The following is a 26,843-nucleotide window of genomic DNA, read 5'->3' on the forward strand; positions in this document are numbered from 1 at the left end:
TGTGTATAGTTATGTGCGTGCTTATTTGACTTGAAGTCTATAGTTATTATGGTGTTTAGTTGCTTATGTTGATTTCCAGCTATTGTACATTCTACTTATGATGAGCTTAGTTGTAGCGTGGTTCTGCTGGTGTTTCCTTGTAACAATGTCTACTTATTTCGGTCTTCACTGCACCACAATTTGATATTTGTCTCTTTATTACACATTCTTTTTCCAGTCAATGCCTGCCTGCCTGCAGACGAAGACGCTGGTGTGGGATAAAAAAACCGACAACCATAATATTAATAATAATAATAATAATAATTGCAATGGCATAGTCTAGATATGTTTCATTGCAGTTAAGTGTAATTATAGCGGTGACTAGTAATTATGAAGTCCAATTCTTTGGTGTTTAGTGATAGCATAATCTATGTATTTGGTGTTTAGAAACAGTGGAATCCAGCTAACGTGGTGTTTAGTTGTATTCAGGTGTAGGCATGAGATTGATTAGATGTGGTTGAGTCTATTTTTGATTTCGTACATGTGTGGTTTTGCTTATTTATGTTGTTTTTTTGTTACAGTGAAAAATAAAGTAGCCCAGAGTGTCGAAAATGTGGCAAACTTGGAGCTATTGAGAAGATAGACAGGGACTCTGTGCAGCCAACAACCAAACGCAAATAGATGTCTCTGCCCAAAACACATTTAAGAACACCATATCCACACCATTTCGTTTATAACTAAACTGATAGTGGAATAATTTTGCCCCAACTACAAAGGGGGGATCTGCCACCTGGAAACAAGTTGTCTTAGGAGAGAACCCAACAACTCGCAATGCTGCCAGGTAAGTTATTTCTTCATTCAGCAACTTTTACAGGCCCTCTGCCACTGATGTCACGGGCTAGAAAGGACAAGGACAAGGAGGAGCACAAGGCCACCATCTTGAGTGAGGATGTTGAGGGTGTGCGCAGTGATAGCATGGTGAAACTGGGCCTGGATGCTGGCGTCTGTCGACAAGTCACTAGTTGCCATGTCCCAGTTCAAGTGCTGGTAACCTGGGGCCACATCACAATGTTCTTACCATGGAACGCTTGCATATGACAGGCCCGCTCTTTCTTTATGTGAGAGTGCCATTAGCTGTTGACACAAATTTGTTTTAGTTTGGCTCCAGTTTAGTTATGTTAGTGGGTTCCATGTCTTTGGTGCACTTCAAAACACGGGCGACAAAAAATGTGCTAGTCTTTGCTGTGATTGCTTTCACTGTACTGTGCCATGTTCTTCTTTCTGTAGCTTGAATGGGGGTCTACCCTTGACCTCTCAACCTGCCCTTCGGCAATGCTCTTTTGAAGGTCGTCGCCCACTTCACCCTTCTGTCAGGCACCTTCCCCAAACCTTTGCCCTCTCTTCTGCCCCCTCTGTGGCACTCACTGGAAACACGGTTATGACATTTCTCCTCACGACCCCTGCCTGCCCATTCTCCACCTACTGCGGCCTCTTTTTCTCTCACCTCCCTACTCCTTTCCCCAACTATCTGCCTGTTCTACCCTTTACAGTGCAGTAATCACCTGCACTGTAAATAACTATGCAGGCAAGACAGGTCACCCTTGGTGATTTGCTGTAGTTAAGTCTATTTTTGGTAGTGCTTAAGAACTGTGGAGTCTGTTTATGTTGTCTTATACTTTAAACGTAATGAACTACAGTAATCATTATGTTTGGCTGCATAACGTCTAATCGTAGTGATATTTAGTGACGTCTACACTTGGTGGTGTTTGGTTGTAATCATGTTTGGTGGAGAAAGTTGTGCTAAACATTAAATGCAAGTTATAATGACGCCTAGTTATGTTGTTTCAATTTTCGATGAGGCCTTTATTTACTACTTAGTTTTTGCAAAGTGTCACGATGGTGGTGTTTAACAGTATTGAAGTTGTGTTATTTTGGTTTTTATATCTCTAGTGAATCATACATATCATTATGTTTGTTTGTAGTTGGGTACTATTTTCTGCTGTCTCACCAGAGTCATCATTTAAATCTGTGATATTGGTCACTTTTTATTAAGGTGATGTTTTGATGCACTTAAATATACAGTATAGTTTGGTGATGGTGAAGTCTAGGATTAATCATTGTTTGTTTTGTGGAATCTAGATATCCTAGTATGTTGGTGTGGTGCAACTATATTTCCGTAAAGCAGCTCAACATTGCTATAGTAAATGGGGAGAAGGTGACATTCCTTGTGCTGTCATGTGAGAAAAAAGAGACCTGCTCAGTGCAATGTTTCATTTCTGGGGAATGTGATCACCTAAATAATGAGAATGTAAGGTTAAACCTCAGATTACAGGTGGCACCCTGTTTCTTTTGAAAAAGGATTTATTTTTTGATCAATTTCAAAAGTGGTGGAAGGAAAATGGAGCCTGAACACATAATAGCAAGCTATGATTGTAAACTGGTAATGTGGAGTTAAACACACATAGTGAAGGGAATGTGGTTCTGGCAAGCTGTTGCCCTTTCGCCTCAGTAGAAAGTAGAATGTTTACTATCATGCTGAAGTTTCTTAAGGGACTGCAGCTGATCTAGCCAACTAATGTATTTTTTGTTTGTGTTGTTTGTTTACTATGTATTGGTGATGTTGATGGTTCCTCACACTACTTAACAGGGATTTCAGACAATTGATTAAATGGGATATCAATCAAATGTCACATGTTGCCTCAAGGTCCCCTTCTACCATCAAGGGTTGCCAGTCATTTGGTCGAAAACAATTGGTCGACTGGACAACTGGTCGAATCAATTTGGTCGAATACCAATTGGTCGAATTTTTTTTATTTTTTTCCCCTTTTTTGGTTTTTTTTGGGTGGTCCCCCCCAACCCCCTTTTTTTTTCTACACGAAAACCCACAAAACACATATATAAATAAAAAAAAAAAAATTCGACCATTTGGTTTTCGACCAAATGACGTCGACCAAATTGCAGTCGACCAGTTTGTAGTCGACCAAATGACTGGACACCACCATCAAGAGCATGTGAAACATGTCGTGTAAAGCACATCATAGAGAACCTTTGATAGAATAGATGCTATAGCAAATGATAGCATACAGAGTGGTTTGGCTATCATCTGCGAGACTTATTTAAGAATGGTTTTTGACAAACAGGAACACATTTTGTATGTGGCATGTCTAAGCCAACATAAGTAGCTCTATACATAAGCCCAAATGGAGTTTTTATATTATCATTCGTTTTTCTTTTGTCCTCTCCAATTCTGATCCTTGGTCAAGCCATCCAGTGAGCAAACAGTTTATTAACAAGCCATTTGAACAATTAGGATTAATGGGTTGAATGAAAAAGAAAGGAAAAGGAAGGTTAAATATTGGCAATTCATATTTGCTGAGGACGAAATTTAATAACGGTTAATTAACTGATACAGTTAGATATGTGTGCTGAAGTAGTAGTCAAAGAGAAGTCATAATAGGTGCTGTGTATTCCCTCCTGAACTCAATAATTGATAGAATATAATATATACACCAGCAAACAGTCACGACATTAGTCACATGCTTTCAGACAGTTCCAAAGCCCATCAAAGCGATCATTTTGTAAGCCAACTTACACCGTGAAGAACATCTACAACAGCAAAGGAAAGAAACATATTGATATATTGATTGTGCATCAGCTGACATAATGTATCATAAATATTTTCAATTGCTTTTAGGTAAATAGGGAGATAATGGCTTCTACTATAATATATTCAAGAAGATAGATGTAAAGATAGAAATGTACACATACATTGTACATGTAATCCTGAAAGTTGGGAACATTCAAGTAAACTTGGACACATATTCTTGAATCTATGGCAGAAAAGATATCTTTTTTAATGTACTGATACGTTACTGCAACTGTGTGTTCATATCTATAGACTTAAGAAAGAGTAGTTCAGAATGGCTGCAATTCATACTATGAACATCTTTCTTCTTGTCGATTAATCCTTCTTCCCCTTTCCTCTTCCTCTCCCTGCCGTCCCATCTCTATCTTGAGGTGCCATAAAGTAGTTTGTCCATGATGGATGCCTTGGAAGTCAAAAATAAAAAATAAAATAAAATACATTGTTGTAATAGTTTCCATCATTGTAACTCCTACACACGTTATTTTGATAGATGCCATGTTCTTTATGCAAACAAAGTAAAACTGGACACAGTCCACCAAAATGATACAATGGTGTGAGCATCTCATTCGCCATGCTTCTCCACATGGTGAGCCACTGTACTTGTGCAGGATGTCTACATACCTGCACTCACCCTCCATTCTCAAGAAGCATGGCATGCTCATAACAAGTGTCCGTAAATTTATAGGAAAAGCATTTATAAAATGCTTAGAAATTAACAAACGACTGCCAGTCGCATAATAAGGTTAATAGTGATAAAATATGGGAAGAGTGAAATCCCTACATAACATTCAGTCAAGTTTTTCCTTATAATAGAAGGCAGCCTGCAATACCCATCAACACGCCGGTAAATATGTTTCCTATTATAGACTAGTTGTGCATCACTGCTGATCTGTAATATGAAAATGGCATCATTACTGCTATGTTTTTTTTACTGCAATTATTACTATGCAGACAACACAATGCCTGCTCCTTGGGTCACCACAGAGTAGAATTCCAGCTGCCACTCCAACACTTAATTAAAGCTGTGCAAGCCTTTAAAATGCCTTTCTTATAAAAATAGCGTTCGGTGACATTTTATGAGCATGAATTGTTAAGGAAATGTTTATGATAGTATGTTTATTGTGTGCACTGTTAGTCCAACACATGGGAGCCGAATTTCTCTGCACATTTTTACTTTATTTCAATGCAAATAAAATGTTTGTGTACTTTAAATTAACTGTGTGAACTGTTCTTTTCAACACATTAGAAGTTGCATATTCGTTATTCGTTTTTTAATCCAAACTGATTCTACAGTGATTGCATGACTCTGTATTCTACCTCATTCCTCTATTAGGTCACAGAATGCCTTGGTGAATTGCAATAGAATTGTAGAGTAATCATCATTGATATTCATAAACCTGGAATCCCTAGTCTAATGTCATACTGTTACATGTTGCAGTTCAAAAGTCAGCCTAAATATGATTTTCAGTGAGGATACAACAAAGACACACCTACGCCTGAAGAATCAAAATGAACAGGGCAAATATGTGACCCGAGAGGAGGATGGGATGGGTTAGTAGACAGAACACCATATATGTTTGAACGGCCAGAAGAAAGTGCAATACATTTAGTTAAGATGTGCCTTAAACCTGTGCATTGACTGTCTTTGCTGCACTTTAGTGCTTTCCTGAAAAGATGAATTTAGATGTGCCTTTACACCCGGGCATTGATTGCTTTCAACTGCACTTTATTGCTCACCCAGTCTGGGTACCTACATTCTGCTTTCTGCAAATCTTGTTTAAAGCACCTCCTTCAACCTTGGCCTGCATGACTGCTAGGCTGCATGGTAAATTTACGTGTGCACTGTTCAGCTCCCCTGTCTGCCTCTCTCCCCCCACTACATGGCACTCTCTATCTCCCTAATCTAGTCTAACTGCTACTCTATCACATACTCTTTCTCTCTCGTGAAGTCTGAAAGAAAACAACTTAAAAAAGCTCTCCTGGCCTCTAATCCTGGCCTTCCTATTGCTGACTCAAACACCAGTGCTACTTCCAGGCAGACAATTACTGACATCCTCTTCTGTCTCCCTTCCCCAGACCTATGGACCCCCCTTGCTCTCCATACTCTACCCTTTCTCCCCTGCCCCCATCAATGGAGGCACTAGATGGGAAAGTACACTTGGAAGACTTCTCTTCCTATAGGTGCGTCATTAATGTATATCACAATGGCAATATCATGGTCCAAAGTTCTAAATCTACCCTTCTCCACCTTGACCGGCGCCTGCCCTCTCTCATTAACATCCTCCCTTCTCCTGCTACTCCTCCTTCCTTCTCTTCTCTATCCTCTCCAGCACCACCGGTGGGACTACCACACCCCTGTACCCCTCCACGGAAAACATTCAAAGGTGGTAATCAGCTTCACTTAGCTACTCTGAATGCTTGTTCTGCTGTCAAACACTCTTCTGAAAAGACTTTGCTCTCAATGTCCTCACCCTTACCAAGACATGCTTTAATGCCAGCTCGGTCACTACTCTTGACACTCTCCTTCCTGAGGGATGGAGATGGAGTGGACCTAATTTTCCCTGAATGGGTGCCTGCTTCTGTCATACCTATTCAATCCTAACCCTCTGTTGAATGCCTCGTCGTAGGATTGGGGCTTGGGGTCTCTCTTACCCTCTAACTCACCCTTGCTACCATCTACATGCCCCCCAGCCGTATTTTTGTCTCCCTCTCTGAATGGGCAGACCTCACCTCCTCCCTCTTGACCTCTTCTTCCAAACTCCTCCTCCTCCTCAGTGACTTCAACATCCACCTTGACACAGTGACCTCACTGTTCTGTGACCTATTTGACTCCCTATCTCTCACTATTCTTCCTTCTGGTCTGACCCACTAACCCAGACACACTCTGGATGCCCTCATCTATGGAGACATCCCTATCTCTAACTTGGACAACGCCTCCCTCTTCTGGTCTGATCACTATCTCCTCTCCTCCTGCTTGGGGTCCCTCAGCCCTCTGTATGAACCGCCCAAACACAGCCAGCCTCCTTTGCTGTCATTCACCCATTGAAGTGAGTGTCAGTCGCTGAATTTGCTTCCACGTTCATGCCCACTCCACCCTGCCTCCAATTCTCCCTCTTATTCTGTCTTCGCTAACCTGAACCTCTCCAACTCTAACACCCTCAACATCCTTGCGCCTGTCATGAGAATCTTCCTGAAACCTGGCTCCAAGTGCAACGGCTGGTATGACTCGGATCTAGCATCTCTGAATTGTAAGTGCAGAGTTGTTGAACTGTAGTGGCAGACCTCTGGTTCATCCTTTGACAATCTGGCCTATCTCCTGCTCCAAAGGCAATATCATTTTTCTATCCACTCGAGAAGAGGGCCCACATCCAAGCCTGCATCTCTGGAGCAATTAACAACACAGATGAACTTTTCAAAATCTGCAAATAACTAGCCAATCCAACTGCAGTCTCCGCCTCTCTCCTTCCTTCTGAGGCCCTCTGCACCACATTGGCCTCCAATTTCTCATCTAAAACTCAGGACATCATGACCACCTCTCCCCACCACCTCCACTCCCACACCTAACCTCTTGCCTCCCTTAGGTCCCCTCCACCCACCAGCCTCCCCGCCCCTCACACTCTCCTCCCTCCTGCTAATAGCACCTGATGAGGTCTATAAAGTTGTCCGCTCTATGAAGGTCTCATCCAAACAGGTGCTCCCCTGCTCTTCTAGAACCATTAAGAACAACATCTCCTCTCTCCCCCCGTATCTTGCTGATTTCTGTAACCACTCCTCTGCCATTGGCTCTTTCCCTATATCCCTCATGCACCCACTTGTGCACCCTCTCCTAAGAAAAACAAGTGCTGACCCTTTGTGCCCAGCTAACTATCACCCTATCTCCACCCCCCCCCCTTCCTGGGTAAACTCCTGGAGAAGTTGGTCCGCCCCCAACTTATCCTTCAGATTGAACTTGCTGGTTGCTTCCATGACCATCAAACTAGATTCCGGGCATCTAGAGGCATGAAAACCTCTCTCCTGCACACTTGTGAAGACATTTATGCAAATCGTGACTCTAACTCTCCTGCTGTTCTCATTCTCGTCGATCTCACCTCTGCCTTTGACACTGTCAACCATTCTATTCTCATAAAATGGCTCTGTGATACCCTCGGCATCATGGACCAGGCACTGGATAGGCTGACCTCTTTACTCAGAAACCGCCTCCCCCATTTGCAGCTGGGCCCTTTCTTCTCCACTACTTTCCTTCTCTTTGGAACAATCCCCCTACCCCTCTCAGACTTCAGCTGGACCCCCTTAAGTTCTGGAAACCTCTCAAAACTCTGCTTTTCTCTACTTCTGTCACTCGCACCCTTCCCTGCTAATCAACACTGTGCTGCTGAGACTGTCAGGTTGGACCTTCACGAATCTTCATATACCAGGTCCCTGCCCAGTAGACACCAGCTGTCTCCCCTCACTGAGCACTGCCTTTGTGGGCCCCTTACCGTGTGGCTGTGCATCTCACCCTTAGGATTCCTTCGCTTTAGCACTTAACCACCAGCTCCTTCACTGGCACCCCTCAGGGCAATCACCAGCACTTGCCCATACCTTCTACCCGCCCCATCCCTTTCTCCTGCACTTCTCTTCACTGCACGTCTGAAATATCAAAAGGCCTATTAGGTATATTTCTGTCTTTTGCCATTATTTTGTACTCATCTTGTTCCCTCCCCACTTGCTGCAAGGCACCTTGAAACACTATTTTGTTCTACAGGTGCCTAACAAATGTTCAATAAATAAATAAGTACATACATTGAGGAAGATAGAATTGATGGGCATGTCACAGAAGTGTCTATGCAATGTATGGAAATAGAGGATACACATTCCATGGAAGCCTTGAGTAGGGCTGCTGTAAAGATGCATTGCTGTATTCGGGACAGAGATGACCATCATGCATCACTTTGATATAGTAGCTCAGGATGAATTCAAACATAGCCTATACCAGACTAGTGTCACATTTCAAAAGGGCAGAAAGAGAGCCGGCTGGACTAGTGAAACAGGGCTTGGCATGATGAAGATTAAAGTGAGGTAGAAGCTGTACTGGAGTATGGGACTATGCCACATTTAGGGAAGGACAGGAAAACACAAGTTGGGCAAGTTTAGGCCTCATTATGAGTTTGGTGATACAGGTAAAATGTGGCAGTAACACTGTTATCTCAAACCTATAGATGGGTGTCCCCCTAACTTTGCAGGTACCTGGGGACCAACTATAGCAAAAACCAAATATGTTGCCTCGCGAATGCTATTTAAAAGCAATTTCACATTAAATTCTTAATTGGGGCTATAGATGTAATCATGGATCTTTTCAGGTTGATGTATAAATATTATTTAGTAACATACTAGAAAAAAATTACGGTCTAAAATACAAAAACAATTCACAAAGACACACCATTGACACAAGCCATTTAAAATAATTCATCAAAAAATGTGCAAAATAGCATTAGTCAAATATTCTGCAAAATACAAGCATGGAATGTGCAAATAGGCATACCGTGCCCAAAATATTTTTGCTACAGAAACAATCACAAACTATATACGTAAATCTTCCAAAGACTCAGTGGGCCTCATTACAACCTGCCAGTCCGGGACCGTGCAAAATCCGTGATGCCGGTAAAAACGTTTCCGTGTCCGCAAGGTTGCGGAAAAACCGTCCGATTACACGCTGTCGGTCACGCGCACCACACGGACTCGGAAACGTTGTTACCGCCGTCACGGAAAACCCCACGGAAATGGAAATAACGCAGCCACAAGTGGCGCAAAACCCGTGTCCGCCTCTGCCGCCACGGACACCGAACCGGAAATACCATGATCGCCAAAACAGGAAACAGAGAGGTGGCCATCATATAAAAGCACAATCCATTGCCATCCAGAGCCAGCACAAGCACAATCCTAACTCTGAGAAGCCAAAAGGGACCACCAGCATGTCTGCAAGGATTCCTGCTCAGAGGCAGCGCAAATAGCGCTTCAGCGAGGCGGAGCTAACCGTCTTGGTGGAGCACATTGTGGACAATGCGGAGATGCTGTACAGCGCCGACCAACGGCGTGCCACACAGTAGTGGAGGAAGGAGGTTTGGGCCGAAGCTGCACGCAAGTGCACCGCTGTGGGCGTGACAGCGAAGAGCGTGAAAGACTGCCACAAGCGGTGGGATGACCTGAGGCTGAGGGTACGCAAACTCAGTTCCAACGCAGCAGTGGGACAGGCGGAGGTCCCCCTTCCCCACTGAGGCTGCAAGCATGGGAGGAGCGTTGCAGCAGCGTCCTCCACCTAGAGGGAATCCATGGGATCGGGGAGGCTGAGGCAGGAGTGAGCCCACCTGCAGATGCCGGTAAGTGCCCAAACATGAATGCCACATGAAAATATGCAGTTGTGAGTACTGGGCCAAAGGACCCATTAACAACCCCTCCCACCCCCAGGCAGTGTATGTGTGGGCCAAAGGACCCATTAACAACCCCCCTCCAGGCAGTGCATGTGTGGGCCAAAGGACCCATTAACAACCCCCCCAGGCAATGCATGTGTGGGCCAAAGAACCCATTAACAACCCCCCCCGGCAGTGCATGTGTGGGCCAAAGGACCCATCATGATCCGTATGGCAACCAATATCACAGAATGCATACACCAGCAATCAGATGCATGTGACTAACACTATTCAATGTACAATCTTAATGACGCATGTGATGCACCCATCTGCCACCACAACAACACTAATTGCATGCCCTTTGCGTCCCCACAGCCATTTCAAGTGACAGTGATACTGCACAACAGGCCAGTCAATCTGCACCGGCAAGTACACAAGCCACCTCCACCACACAGGAGGATGCTGCTGGCAGTTCTGCACCTCTGGCCACATTACCAGCCACTACAGATGTGCGGCCCACCACCACCACCGACATCCCCACCGTCTCCACACTGCCTGAGTCTAGACAGGTGCCACGGGAGCCTATCATGGCCACCCAACACAACACCGAAGGCAGCAGCACTGCAGAGGGGGTGGCCTGCAGTGATAACAGTGCCCCGCAAGAGCACTCGGAAACGGGGCCACAGGGGGAGATGCCCACTTTGGAAGACCTGGGCTCCTTCCATGAGCTGGAGTTCAGCCCCACATCACTGGGGAGTCCCATGAGGTCGCACACCCCATCCATGGCCGAACTGAATGCCCGCATGCAGCGGATGGAGGACCAGCAGGCTACCCTCACCCAGCTGGTGGAGAGGCAGCTAGAGGAATCCAGGCTGCAGAGGGAGAGCTACAGCGCCTCAGTGCATCGCCTGTCGAGGTCCATCGGATGCTTTGTGAGCACTATAGTGACCCTTGCATGCCATGTGCGGGAGGGCAACGACCACACCTCCAGGCTTGTAGAGGCCATGTTGGTTGGCCAACAGGCAAATCTGGCACGGATGACCTCAATCCCAGATTCTGCGCAATCAAACACAACCACCCCATCCAGCTCCACTACTGCCAGTCCAAGGAGGCGCTCGAGTAGGCTACCGGGTCCCTCGGGCAAGGTTGCACAGGCACAGAAGCGCACACGGAAGTGATGGCATGTGTGTGGGGCAGTGCAGGACACCTGTGGACTACAAGGGTGTGAGAGGGGTGGGCACGTTTGGGTGGTGGGGAAGGTAGTTTTGGGGGTTTGAACAATGGGGTCTGGGTGAGGGTGGGCACGTTTGGGTGGTGGGGTAGGTAGTTTTGGGGGTTTGAACAATGGGGTCTGGGTGGGGGTGGGCACGTTTGGGTGGTGGGTGGCCCCGGGTGTACAGCTTCCCTAACCAATGCACCTCCTTCCCTGTTGTTATTACATCAATACATCACCATTTCGAATCAAGACATACATGTGTGGACATTGATCATTTATTTTGCAGTGCAACTATTAATTCATTGTCGTCACCATGTTCGTGCATTTCTGTGAATGTGCTGTGACTCAAAAGTAAATGCGAATCAGGGCATCCCGTGCTCTCTGGCCATCATGTGGACCCCCAGGGGGAGGCGGTGCCATCCCATCCCCATCTTCATCCCCATCCCCATCTCCATCCCCATCCCCATCTCCATCCCCATCCCCATCCCCATCTTCCTCATCTGCGTCTGGTGGCATTGGGATGTTCCTGCGCAGGCATATATTGTGCAGCATGGTACATACGAGCGTGATTTTATCTGTCTTCACTGGGATGTACAGCAGTGATCCGCCAGATCTGCTCAGACAGCGGAAACGGGCCTTCAGCAGTCCAAATGTCCTCTCAATCATTCCACGTTTGCGGATATGTGCCCTATTGTATGCCTCTTCATGCCTGTTCCTTGGTCTCCGTACAGGTGTCATCATCCATGGCGTGAGTGCATATCCCGCATCACCTACATGGGATGTAGATGGGGGAACATGTCAGTGTTTGTGGCATCATGTCCTCATCTGCTGCTGTGCATTCTTGTATCATCATTCATTCATGCATATGTACCATGCAGTGTATGGAGGTATGTTTTGGGCATCACGATGTATGTCGCTAACTGGATATGGGCCTACACATTAACTTGCGTGTTTACTGTGCCCTGCGGGTGACATTTGATTGTGTGCATGTCACGGTGCAGTGCTGTTCACACATGGCAGAGTGACTCCACTGTACGGAAGTAGTAAATACACGTCTCATTTACACGCCTCTCGTGCCTTTTGAGGCAGTGTTTCAATTGAGGGTGGGTGTCTGCAGTGGCACAAGGTTCATGGGACAGTGACGGGATTGGCTGTGCCAGAGTGTGCACGGGCACATTGTGGTGCCCTGTCATGTCTTCCTTCATGATGTTTGGCATCCGCTGTGTATTTGTTAGATGGAAGGGGGGTGATGCATGTGCGGTCACAGTGGCACACTCACAATGCTCATTGGCCTGGACACACACACACCACTTCGACAGGTTTGTAGCATCGTCAGCTGTACTCACCCAATAGCCATGTGCTTTGTCCGGCATATCGTTCCATGTACTGTGGCAATGTGGAATTCCGCAGTACCGTTGAGTCATGTGATGAGCCTGGGAAACGTGTGCAGCAGTGTGTAATCAGTTGCATGGCATCACAAACCATCTGGACATTCAAAGAGTGATACTGTTTCCTATTGCGGAACACCGCCTCAATTGCACATGGTACTGTCAGCTCAACGTGGGTGCAGTCAACTGCGCCCATGCAATTTGGCATGCCTGCTATGGCATGGAAGGCCAACTTGGTGGCAATGACCTCGGGGAGGGTGCGGGGTAGGGCTATGTGTTCCGACACATGGCGCAACAGGGCATCCAGTACCTGTACCAGGATTTTGGAGAAACAGGGTTGTGATATGCCGTGCAGCTCACCAACCGTGTGTTGATAGGTGCCAGTGCCAAGGAAATGCAGTACTGAGACAACCTTCAAGAGGGGGGGGATGGCGGTGGGGGTGTCAATTAGGCTGCTGATGTTGTCCTCAATCATGGCGGTGATGTGCAGGATTGTTGCACGGTCCAGCCGGTATAGTGTGTGGATCTGTCCTGGGGTGAGGTTCCAGGGTGAGGCCCTGATGCTTGGTATTGCTGGCTGGCGGCGGTGTCGGGCTGGCTGGGTAATGGGGTTTGCCATAGCTGCAGGGTTGGCTGGTTGCCGCCAGCGCCTCCTACGCCTCCTCCTCTGCGCCATTACTGCCACCATGTGCAGTGCTGCCTGTTGGTTGAGTAGGCCCAGTCCCAGTGCTACTAGACCTGCTGCCTGCATGGTTCTGTGTTGTGTAGGGCTGGGTGTGGCCCTTTTGTAGGCTCCCAGTGGCCTGCTAGGTCCAGCTGGGTTGATTTGGTGCACGTGTGCCCTGATTCAGTTCAGCAGGAGGTGTATAACGCCATGTTTGCGGTGGCAGCGGTTCCGCCACCGTGATCATGGTATTTACGCCATTTTTTTGCCGGTATTTCCGTGTCCGCGCTAGTTGTGATGCTCACAGTGTTTCGTGTTGACAGTAACGGAGGGGTTTCCGTGCAGACGGACTTAACGGGACCCCTATTTCCGCGGTGGCGGTTGAGGGTGGTGCTATTACCGGGGCCGCGGGTCATGATTGGGCGGACATGGAAACGGTACCGGTATGGTTTTACCGGCAGTGTTAATTCCGGACCGGAGTAATTGTAATGAGTCCCAATGTTTCTTATTGAACCATTTATTTATTAGACATGGATTTAAAGCTGTGTATAAATATCTGGTGCAGAGATTATGTAGGGTTATACAATCAGATGAAAGGGACTTTGTGCCTGCGGAATACACATCAGAACTAAAACAAACTTTTCTCCACTCCATAGATACGTTAGTTGAATATTCACTCCACAGTGGAAGCAAAACATGCATTTAATGGGTGGCATATTCATATCAGTGTGAGATAATGAATATATTGGGCTTCCCAGACAGATATAGTGTCATCTGGCTAAATTATATGCCAACATGACCCCTGTCCTGGTGATTAATGGCAGTATTTCCTTGAACTTCCCAATTAATAGGGGTGCACAGCCAAGCTGTCCCTCCCCCTTCATATTTCATATATTTATTGAGCCATATGGTTATAACATTCTTGCAAGCAATAGTTTTCCGTTAACTTTTAAGAGGGGGGTTGAACTTCCCAATTAATAGGGGTACACAGCCACGCTGCCCCTTCCCCCTTCGTATTTGATATATTTATTGAGCCATAGGGCTATAACATTCTTGCAAGCAATAGTTTTCCATTAACTTTTAAGAGGGGGGGGGTCATGAAGATCAGACTGTATTCAAATGTGTCAATTGTATACAATTCTCATACTTCAACTACAATCAAATATAATACAGGTAATTAAAGACATGGGTTTATGCTGACTATTAAATTAATCTAGCCAAAAGTGAGATAGTAGCATGGTAACAATCAGCTTTCACAATAGTAGATGTTGCTCCAAAACAAGATGAGACATCTATATGTGAATATTTCACAAGAAACGGGCAAATTAGGCTGTTATTTTGCCAAAAAACAGCTGCCTTGTTTAGTGAATTTACCTTTAACCATAATTGGTCAAATCATCTTAGTGAAAATGTGCACATATGCCCCAAATATTTTTTTTTGTTTTTCAATGCCTTACCAATATACATTGTCCCAAAATGTGTTAAGGATTCACAGTGCATGGTCACCTACATTGTATGGAGCAAACAAAATCTGACATTAACATGAACAAAGGAAGTCTTCCATAAAATGAAGGGCGGGTTGACATTACAGGATTTCAAGCAGTATCAATGGGTTAATTTAGATGAAAAAAGAAAAGTCATTTTTTGATGCCTAATCTGAGCAGAGTCCTTCAGGGTAATTAAACAAACCCTAATATATTCTTATCCAGCCACACCATGACGTTGACATTTGAAAGCCTGTGATCAAACAAAAATAAAGTTGGTGACAGATATTTAGGATAATTTCAAGTTTGACAGATTTACCAGTGGTAAATCTGCCAAAAGGAATTCCTGTTACTGCCAGTCGTTACTGCCGGCCGTTGCTGCTGGCTTACCACTTCTGAACTGGAGGTAAATCCATCATAATTCCAGTTGGTGTTATTCAGCATTTTGGAGTCTCATAGACTTTTATTGGTATTTGGCAGAATTACTGGCAGTGGTACTCCTGCTGGTGGTAATTCCGTAATTTTTGGGTAGTAAACACGGCACAATTCCTCCAGTGAAGTGCTGGAGGTTTTTCCTCCACTTTACCCTCTAAGTCAGAATTTGATGTTGTGCTAAAAGGGGTACAAACTCCACAGTGCGGGTTAAGGAAGGCCTACAACTACCCTTATTTGAGATGGGGCAGAGCAATTGAAATTACATATTTTAAGATGAAGCTCCAAAAAAATGTCAGTGTTTGGTAAGAAATTATCAACAGCAAATGTCTGTTTTTGATTATTTGAGGATTAGAAGCTTTACAGTTGACAAAGAATCAAAGCTTTTATCATAAAACCAGAACAGCCAAATGTACTTGCTTTCTCCTCAACTAAATTGGGAGAAGGGACTTACGTGTGGTAGGCCATGCTGATGAAAATGAGAGGAGAGAAAAAGGCTATGACTGAAACATGGCAGGTGGATTTTGAGCCTAACTTTCGAGAGAAACCGGATGGAATTTATTTTGGAGGCACATGCACTTGTTCACCTGTTAAGTAGATAAAACAACATTGCCATCTACTGCTTCACCATCACTGGATGCCAGATAAAATTGCACATGTCCTAAAGAAGAGGTAGCTAGGAATTGTAATACATGCTGTCAATTAATTCTGCTAAGAGTAAAATGCATCTTTTATTTTCTTATGTCAAGGGTTGAATGTACATTGGAATGCAGTGGGGAAAGCCATTACTCGTTGCAAAATAATTTGAGATAAAGGTATGTGCAAATAACTTTATGTTTACTGTACAATCCAGAACACATAAGTCAATGTTGTATCTTCTTTTCGATGAGAAATGTCTAATTGTCTCCATAAGATTAAAGAACTGGTTAGAATGTTTATGAAAATTTAGAATAAGAATGAGGTTTTTCAAAAGTGGGAAATAAGTTGTTTGCTATCAAATTGTTGTTCAATTGGTTGAATATTAAACAGATGCAGGTAGGTAATCTTCATTGTCGGTGTTGGCTTCATTTTGGTGGAATCCTCTTACCTACTGGATACACTGCGGATGAATGAAAACTAAGAAAACATGAGTGTAATGGCACATGCCAATAGAAAAATTGGGTTAGGGAATAATTAAATACTGGTTTTATCACAAGCTGATGATTATACACTCAATGACTCAGAAGCAGCCATTGATAATGGGGAAACAGCAGAAAGCAAACAAGCTTCGATTCTCACAGTGACAGAAGAAATGTGAAGTCTGCTAAATTTCATGGGCACACACAATACTGTCATCCTACTAAAAGAAAGGATTAGATTCCAGCACGAGTACTGCATAAGAATTAGAATCATGCATTCCTCACGGCAGTTTACCTGGAGGAAATCTGATTACGACAAAACCCTGCAAACACCAAAACTACAATCACAAGGCACACAGATTGGTATGCAAAAATGGCAGACACTTCCACCAACATGGAACATCATCCTTCACCCTGAGGAATTTGATAACCCAATATCACCTCTTCACCAAGTACACAGGTCAATATCATGTCAAATAAGACACATGACACTAACCAGACCTAAAACAAGTTATTCAAATAGGGTTCTTGTCAAGAGGGGCACCTCCCCTCCTGGTCCCAACTAACCTAGGAGGAGAGACAGTCCCAACATCAGGAAGGCACCAGCCAGGTCAGCTCACAGCCAAAGCCCAAGAAGATTTCCTGAGAGTCCCTGTACTCAAAAACCCTAATGCCTTGAGTGCAAGATAAGTACATTGGCATGTATGATCAATGATGAGAAAGGCTTTGTCATCACCACATCCAAAAGATCTATAGAAGAGTGGCATGGGGGGCACTATGCAATATGTCCCATGCCTGTTTTTGAGACAAATAAATAGATAAGGCATACTTAAGACCACAGGATGTCAAACATGGTCAAAGAGTACTGATCTGAGAATGGAGTCAGCACAGAGACTGTTCTAATCATAACAATACAGAAATAGCTTGATACTGTGATATCCTACCTCCTTCCATTAATAATAAACCTAACAAAAACCTGCAAAAACTCACCAACAAATAATTAGACCTGATTATTTTACAAAGAGAATGTAAGAGGACTGAACATAAGTAGAGAAACTCAGCTACAGCTACAGAACCCCCATCAAGTAAAAAATGCATGTGTGGCTACTACTGAACAAACAAATCAAGTAACAAAGATGTTCTGCGTGAATCAAATATCAAATAAATTAAATCAATCAAAAGAGGTCCTCAAAATCAATGAAGAAATAATGAGCCCACAACAAAATTCTGACATCATTAAGCCTCACAAGATCCAGTTGACAAATACGGGCCATTCTTCATAGACAATAGAAACCAACAAGTAATCTAATTTGCATAGAATCACCAAGATCCCGACTCTTTAGAGGTCTTCAACTCCTGAAGCTTCCCAAAATTGTAAGTTCAACATGTTCACACCTACATCAATTAGAGAGCTGGTGATAGTGGGGAAAATTAAGTCTTCTCCAACCCCTTCCTGACATACATCCTTTGTGAAGAAGCACTGAGTGACAAGTGCAACCACAATCACAGAAACCTGCAGCATGTCACTCCTTAACGGCACAATTACATTACATTTCAGCTAAATGTTTGTTTCTATAACTCCACTATTGAATTGCAAACCCACTTGAATTATGCAATTACTGGATCCACCCACATCCTCCCCTTCATTGGCAATACCCTAGAGATACTAGTCACCTCACACCTTCAAGGTTCCTCTGAAAGCTGAGACTTATCTTATGACTATTGGACCTCTCTCCCCACAGGTGCTCTGACACCTGACTAATGTGCTTCAGAGAAGAAATCCTTGAGGTGGTTTATGCTAATCAATATTGCCTATTTATTTCTACTAGAGATGTGATCAGCCTATGCCACAGTTGGCACTAAACCTCCTAATTGTTCACCTTATTGTTCACCTTCAATGCATTGCAGGAATTTGTCAAATGCCATCAATTGTGTGAATTCCTTTCTATTCCTTTCTATTGGAAGATTCCAGAGAAGTGAGACATTGAGATTTCATGTCTGGCCCACAACCTCTAACACGAAGATACATCCCTTTCTCTATGGTTATTTAACAGTTGCCTATGCCCCTGGCAGATGGTTTTACTTGGTTTATATCATCCTACTAACTGTACGCTGATGATACTCATATCATTTTCATCTGCTCGATACAAATATCAAACATACTAGATCAACAATTTCCTTTCAACTATACAAAGCTGACAATTGTCACGGCCCGCTCCCTTGGCTCCCGTTCTCGCTCCCTTCGTTCCCGTTCCCGCCACTTGGGGGCATGTTTTGGGGTTTATCCCCTACTGGACATTTCCTTCGAACCTTATGCTACAGTGTTCTGATGAATTGGGACCGTTAAAACCTTATTTTCCAAGTTTCTTCCCTTCCGGATCCATTCCAGGTTTTTGGCAGCCAGCATGCTACTTAAATCAAATGACTATGCTTCCCAGAATGCCTTGGCTCACTGCTTCACCTTCTGCTTCCCAGAATGCCTGGTTCACTGCTTCATCTCCTCCCTTGCAGGACAAGGCTGGGTGGAGGATAGGCAACACCTGTGGCTGCAGGTGCAGCAGGCGGCACGCCTGAAGGGTGTGCTCGTTTAGCAGCTTTAAAAGCCTCAGTTTGCTTCAGTCCGGCGCTGGTCATTGTAGCAGTGTTCCTGTTGTGACTAGTCTCCTGTTCCTTGTTCCTGGTTTCTGTGCCTTGTACCTAGTTCCAGTTCCTAGCTTTTGTGCCCAGTTCTTAGCTCCTGTATCTTGTTCCTCTGTCCTGGATTTCGGATTAATGTGCTTAATTGATTTATGCTTTCTGCATTTCCCTTTCTATCTTCCTCTGTCTGCAGACAGCCTTTCTCTGTGCTTTACTATTTGATGCAGCCTAGGTTGTCGGTGCGTTCTGTCTCTTTATGCTGTTCTGGTTACTGAAAAACTTGATGCATTAACCTTACTTTGGTAGTATTAGTTTACTGCCTTTTTTCCTTGGTTGGGTGGGAAAGGTTTTCTTTTGTAATAGCGTTTCTCCTGCTCCTGATCCTACTTTATTCAGATTCCATTCCATATTTTCCATTACAATTCTGCATTTACTTTCCATTGCATATTAGGTGTGGGTGTTGTTGTAACATGTTCCAGTGTGTATCCCCTTTTGTTTTCCTCACAAGTTAATATCACAATTCATACTTGCCCCTGACTAGGGTTTTATGTATTTTGTTATCTTTAACACTTTGCTTTTACAGCCTTCTGGGTTCCTGTTTGATCTACAGGGTTCGTGAAATTACTGACATTCTAGTGGTCTTTCCGGTCCTCGTGAGTACTGTTTGAATGTTCCTTATTCAGTATTTTACAGAGTGTCAGTTCACAGAATCTGTCCTTGCTTGCCCGCTACGTGGGTTTAGCGCCGTCAGTATCTGTAAGAGCATAGTGGGTAAAGAGTTTGCTGACTTTCCTTTCAGTTATAAGGAGGTCTTAAGTGCTTACCCTACATTCCTTTTTAGTATACTGGTAAATACTTTATTTGCACTCCTGGGTTTATACATACACAAGCCTTGGGTATTTTATGCACGTTGTTAGATCCAAAGTTGTTCCCTGGGCAATTCTGTGCACTTTTCCCCTTGCCATAGTCAAGGCCTTCTTCCTTTCTTAACAACAATCTGGCAATTATCTATGCCTTAATGGTGAAACCAAAAAAAAAAAATCATACCTTTCGGAAATCTTAACTCTGAGCCCATGCAATTCAACTTGCTCCTCAGACTAGGCATGGACCCTAAATTGTTGAGTAAAGGAAAAATTATTGGTGCCAACTTTGAATCACACATGAACTTCATCCACCAATAAATCTGCCAATAAATCCTTAGCGTCACTTATTGAAAAATATTCCTAATCTGCTTAATATGAATCATAAAATGAATGAAATGTATGCATTGATAAAAAAAAGCATTTCCAACTATTGCAGTGGCCTCTTCCTGGCACTCGATCAAGAAATCCATCAACCGGCTCAACATGGTTGTAAAGCAGTATAGCTTATCCCTGGACCCAATCCATGAAAACAAAGCACAACAGCACTGGAAACACTTTATTTGGTACCTGCTGATCAAATATTCATGCAAACATCTGTTTTCTTTAAACAAAAATAATTCTGTTAGTTATGTCCAAAATATCTAACATGTTGTTTCAATCACTGTATACTGTGTGGAACAACCGGTCTTTAACAGCACATCATTAACAACTGAAAAGGTAAGGGAAAATAAGAACATGGATGGAACTGCTGTCTACACAAAGCCCTCGATTATGGAATTGCTACCAAGAGTCCTGAAGAAGCTCAGATAAACAAATACATTTAGGAGGCTACACAAACACAAATTATAACCCCACAATTTTCTGGTTTCTTAAATTAGACCCTAAATACAGATGTTAGCCACCTAGCTACTTTGTAGTTAGCCTTTACACTCTACCTTAAAACACTACAATAATTCTAGCACTGTTACCCAAGAATGTTTGGACCTTGGTTTATCTGTGAATGCTGTAACTATTACCCTTCTGTTTCCGCCTCTTTCCCCTTTTTAGCCCTCTTCATTCTTTATATTTCCTGTCTGTACACCCTGAAGTTGTTTCACATCTATGGTGCTTTACAAATCACATTTTTAAAATGTTACAATTCCTATTATTTTTATTGGCTGCATGGAAGGGTCTCTCTGAGGCTTATTTTCAGTAGCACTAAGATAAAAGAGATTAGTAAAACACTTAAGACCATTATGTGCCATGAAACACATATTGCTGGTTAACCCAATTGAATTCACCCAGCAGAGTCAAATATCACAAGGCTGAGGTTGGCCTCCCAACAAGTCATACTTTTCTTCATCTCTCTAAAAGAAGATATTTCTAATACTTCCACCTCAACATTATTTCAGTCCCTCTGTTGCATAAATTGTTACAGAAACCCACACTTTAGTGAAGACTACTTTAGGCAAATAGTCCAGTCCCTATTGTAACAGAACGTAATTTTCCATTCTGAATAGTTAAGGGATTTCTATTATATTTTAGGCAAGTGTTCCCACCAAGGGGACCAACGTAACAAATTCATATGATGCCGAGAAATTGCTCGAAAAACATACCAACTGCATGCCTGACCATACCTGGAAAGAAATGTGAATGCATGTCAACCATACCGGAGTATGACAAGGAGTCATTAAATGATAGACACTACCTCACATCGGTGTATTGGCTTAATCTTTGAAAGATTGTAAATCAAAATGGTAGTAGTATGTGTCAATGAAATGGTCATTTTAGACAAGACAAGACAAAATATGCATATGTTCCAATGTCAAGCTCAAGTACAATAACTTCTTTGTGGAGTTTATCTCCATGAGTAGGTCAAGAGTGAGCCAGAATTGCTACTGACTACATTGTTGTGAATGGTGCTAATGTAACATATTATTCTGGGTGACTGTAATATTTCTTCCTGATCCAAACCATTTGCTTTAGACTGGTCCAATCGTTGCTAACCTTTTAGATTTTTAGATAGATTAAACCTTCATTTTTGGACAGATTGGTGGAAATAAGATTTGTATTTGAAATGACAATGATATATCTGTATCTTTTTTGCAAGATGGAATGATCTCGTAGTCTTCTTCCTTTCAAGTTAGTCCTCTCAGTTGGCTCCCTCATTCAGGAATACATTGAAGCGTTGTTGTCTTTTATAGGCAGTACTACTCTTGTTCACTTAAAATTACCTTATACTGCCAAATCAACACCTTGGTATGCTTGATCACTGAATATAAATAGAGGAGAATTCTATAGACCCAAAAACAAATGTCATAGTTATCTGGAGTTAGCATGTTGACGAGCTTGGAATATACGCAAGATTTGGATTAAACAAGCCACAGCTAGCTTTTATGCAAATACAATTAAATACGCTTATAATTAAGCCGAATACCATTTGTCAGGCTCTAGAAAATGTGCCAGACCTTGTCCTGCTTCAGATGTTCCTAATCAGGTATTGTCAATATAAATAATGCTTCTCTTTACATCCCAGCTTGAGACCCTGGTTAGTGGCAATAGGGTGCAAAAACGTGCCATCTTGAGAGAGCCTAAAAGAGAAGTAGGTCTTAGTATATAACAGCTTGATGTAGTATAGCACAGTGGGAGGGATTCCTCATCCTTCCAACTTCTCCCATTGTCATGGGCGAGAAACACAATCATAATCTGCTGAGTAATCCACAAAGCAAAGATATAGGCAGCCCTTCGGTCGTCAATAACTATCGGTGCAGAGCAGGCATACAGACTACATGCTCTGTATTGTGCTATAGTTTTTTCTAAATCCAACTTGTTGGCATTTCATTAGATTTTTAGACTCCGACTGATCTATTAAGATGACGTAAAAGGAGGGAAGCAAAGATTTTACTGCTGCAGTCATGCATGGCCAACACACAGAAATGACAGGGTTCAGGGTATATGCCCTTTTTATGGATGTGAATGAGAATGCAGGAGCACCAGCTATCAGGGATCTTGCTCGTCCATACTATTTTTGCAAAAAGGGCATTCAGATATTCAGCCCATAATAAGGGCCCATAATATGGAGTCGATTTTAATTACATCAGCAAGGCCATCAGGGCTGGGTGCTCTGGACGCCTTTTACTAATAAAGCAATATGCCCCGAGCGGCGGGGCCATTACTGACTCAGGTAATGCCCGGGGGCACATAGTTATAGGCTGGAGCGAAGTGGTAATGCCCCCGCATCAAGGGGCATATAGCTATTAGTACCCTAGCCCGCAAAGACTGCGTGACCGGGGCACTAAAAGCTTTTTTTTGTCCCAAAACAATGCAGCGTTTCAGGAAAAATAAAAAATAAAAAAAAGACGACAAAGAAAATAGCTGACGGGAAAGGGAAAACGGAGTCTGTGTTCCCTTTTCATGGTGTCCATCAGGAGCGGACGCGCTGGAAACAGAAGCGTTTCCAGCACGTCCGCTCCTGAAAAAAAAGAAGGCAAGTGCAGTTGGGGGGGCGGAAGGGAGGGGGAAAAAAAAACATAGCTGGGTCCTCGGCAGGGGACGATGGAAGCCTCCAGCCATGTGGAGGCTCGGAGCGGGGATGGCCCCAATGGGACAAAGGCTTTGGAATCCTGACAGAGGGATTCCCGGCCTGGTAATGACTCGGCGAGGGCCAATCAGAATGGCTCTTTCATTCTGATTGCTCCCTCTCCGGGTACTAATAATCATTAAAATATCATCAAGATGAAATTTCAATGCCTCATTATGCAGATCACTCACATCATCTCTAAGGTCGTACTAAGCCAATTCAGCATCCCAATAGAGTATATTTATGTATGCATTCCAAGTTTCCTCAGATATACTGCAAATATCCTTTGGTGCAAGATCTGAAATAAAGGTACAATATAAGTACCAACATTTCCCAACATCATTTTCCAATTGGATGATCTCAAGGCTAGTCTGAGCCGCTTCACCCAATTTGTATAGCGAGTGCTCAAAATACCAATGCTTCTAGCTCTATCAGGGGCAGAGAGAGATTTAGATCATTTAATCACATGTATAGAATTACCTAAGAGTTTTTCTCAAAATTGATAGCACTACCAAAAAGGGCCAGACACTTTCTACACGTTGAAGTCAGGCATATGCTGCGAGAAGATATTGGCCATATAGATTTCAACAACAACAACAATAGGTCCCAGTGGCAAAGCTGACGGCGCTTATCGGGGGGACCGAGGGGGTGCCTACATTAGTCAGTGTTAACCTTTTTTACATTGACCTCAGACCACACTATTCAGTGTTCCTCGGCATTACAAGAGATACCATCCAGAGGGCGCCGGGTTGCAAAGGCAGCAAGGCCAAATTTAGCATGGCATGGTTACCCAAGGGGTGAAAGAGATGTTATATTCCATGACTCCAGAGCGCAAGCCATGTGCGGCATCCAGGCAGAAAGTGCTCCTTCCATTTCTCCAGGTGGTAATGGAGAGAAGGGATGAGCACCCTCTAGGAGGCAAAGGGATCAGATCAAAATCCAGCAGCATTTTAGAACACCTATGGCTCTTGTGTAATAGTTTCTGCAGATGGGAGAAACTGCTTAAATGTCCAGAGTTCAGGTCTAACTCAGAGGATTAAAAAGCTGCTCGTCCTCCACCCTTATACAGTGAGCATTAAAATTGGCAGCTAGTAAAACCACCACAGAAGGCCAAATGTCTTTCCAACACTGTAAGATCCTAGCTATTTTCGCACAAAGATCGACTGTCAGAGCCCCATCAGGGGGGTCATACAAGGTAATAGCCAGCGTATATAACCCGGACATGGGGAAGTTATGAATCACAGAACATACATAGTTAGAATGATACCCACCTTGAGGGAATACAGAAATGTCCAAATGTGCCTACGCACCTATGTACAAGCCACCTTTAGGCCCCCCCACACCGTTGCTTATAGCCTTGCAGCAGAGGATTGTGTAGCCGGCTAATTCTTTATTTTGATCCTTTATTTTGATTCTTCAAGCTGTCTCTCCAGGCAGAATGTCTGCAAACTAGCCAGTAACCTACGCAAGCAAGCACCCATCCTAGCAATTATGACCACATTGTCTGCGAACATCAATACTGGGATCACTCGTATATCCATGTATGGTACAAATGCCCCAACCTCTCACATAGCCCCTATCAGGTCACCTATGAAGATATTAAGGAGGGTGCTGGTTTAAAAACGCTCTCCTTGCTCACTCCACGTCTTATGGTATGGTAGCCCAATATAAGTCCCTCAGTATTTCAACAAGAGCACAGCGTCCGGCCCGTATTCCTGGAATATTAGATACATTCCCTCTCTATTTACAGTACTGAAGACCTGCTGCAGGTCAATAAAGGCTCAATAAATGCGTTTGCTGCATTTCACGACATGATTTGAAAAATTGCCATTGAATTTTCCCGATATGGGTTATTTATAATTCCATCTAAATGTTTTTACAGTGAGTTCTTACTACTAATGGTGGTGATTATTGCAAACATCACAATGGCTTTAACCACAGAAACGTCTAAAGAATTAAAAACATGTGATTAAAGGCTTCTTATTTGAAGCCCACAGCTGCCAAAGTAGGTGCAAAAAACTGATGTAAAATTGGTGCACCCATTCAAATTTAGCACTCTGAGGGATGGTCTGGGTTCTTGCAGGTGGATGTAGGGCACGAAAAGGAATCCACCAGTCCCCTACTCTCTGCCTGCAAAAACCGCATAGTTTTACGCCAGAATGACATTTTCATGCTGGCGTAAAACCAATTGATTCCTGCGCAATCTGCCCGTTGTATTACCTGGTTACAAGGCAGATTCCACAGGAATGCGTTGTTAATGCCTCCCACAAGTGCTAACTACATTACGAATTGCACAAAAAAAGATGTTAAGAGGAATTATGCCTGTGTTGTTTCTTCATCTGTGATTGCAAATAATGAAAACTGCATGATAACGAGCAAATTGCACAGAAGTAGTAAAACATAGGTCGTCCCATCCAAGCAATTTAAACTTTCTGAAACATAAACCTCATCACCCTGATTTATGGAATTATTTGCGCATAAAACGCTGATTATGCGCGCCATTCTGCCCGAAAATCCCCATACCTCAAACAGGGATTTTCGGGCAGAAAGGCGCGCAAATCTGCGTTTTACACACAGATTATTCCATGAATCAGGCTACATGTGTTTCCTATTCCCTTATTGTTTCTGCTGGAATTTACTGAAGTGACAATATGCATTCTTCTGAAATCCGTCAAGATTATAACATTTTCAAATGGATCATTAATGGCAGACATGTTGTGTATTCCGTGGAGATGTACTGTGTTAACCACAATGGACATCATTACAAGTTTGGAGGTAGCCATGTCTGTAATACAGGCAGGCTAGTTCCAAATTTGCGAAAAGAATCTGGCACCGGTGAATGATCCCCATTTCCATTGAGCCCCATAGTGCTCAGTGGGAATGGGGATGGCTGTACCACCGGCACCAATAATTACGGTGCCTGTGCTGCAGGCATGCCGTGCTCGTGGGTGCCTTTCATGCCCCCAAGTCAGACCTGATGGAATGAAAGGCACCCGCGAGCACAACTCAGAGTATGTCGGTCCAGATACAACGGTAGCGCCAAGCTTACCGGTACTGTTGTATCCAGACCGGCAAACTCGAAATGAGGCCTAATATATTATCAGACATTATGGCATCAATAACAACATTTATTATCAAAATATCTCACCCACCTCGGAATTCAGAGACTTTATCAAGGTAATCCCTCTGGCTTTGTGCCATTATCTGGCCACATGACTCCTACATGATTGGGCGGCTGTTAAAGTTCTTGCTTATTTGCAGATTGGATGTTATTTCACCCATATATTTGTCTTTTCGGTAGGATGATAGGTAGCTGAAAAAAAACCTAATCTACCCATGTACAAAGTAATTACATTGAGTGACATAGCGATAGAGCTAGGTAAATAGGCTGCTAGGTGGGCTGGCGGACATAGATAGATATATAGACAGGTAGGTGGACAGCCTCACAGACAGACTTATGCGGATAACTAG

Source organism: Ambystoma mexicanum, chromosome 11 (genome assembly GCF_040938575.1).
Source record: "Ambystoma mexicanum isolate Mex_15411 chromosome 11, UKY_AmexF1_1, whole genome shotgun sequence".
Classification (NCBI taxonomy): domain Eukaryota; kingdom Metazoa; phylum Chordata; class Amphibia; order Caudata; family Ambystomatidae; genus Ambystoma; species Ambystoma mexicanum.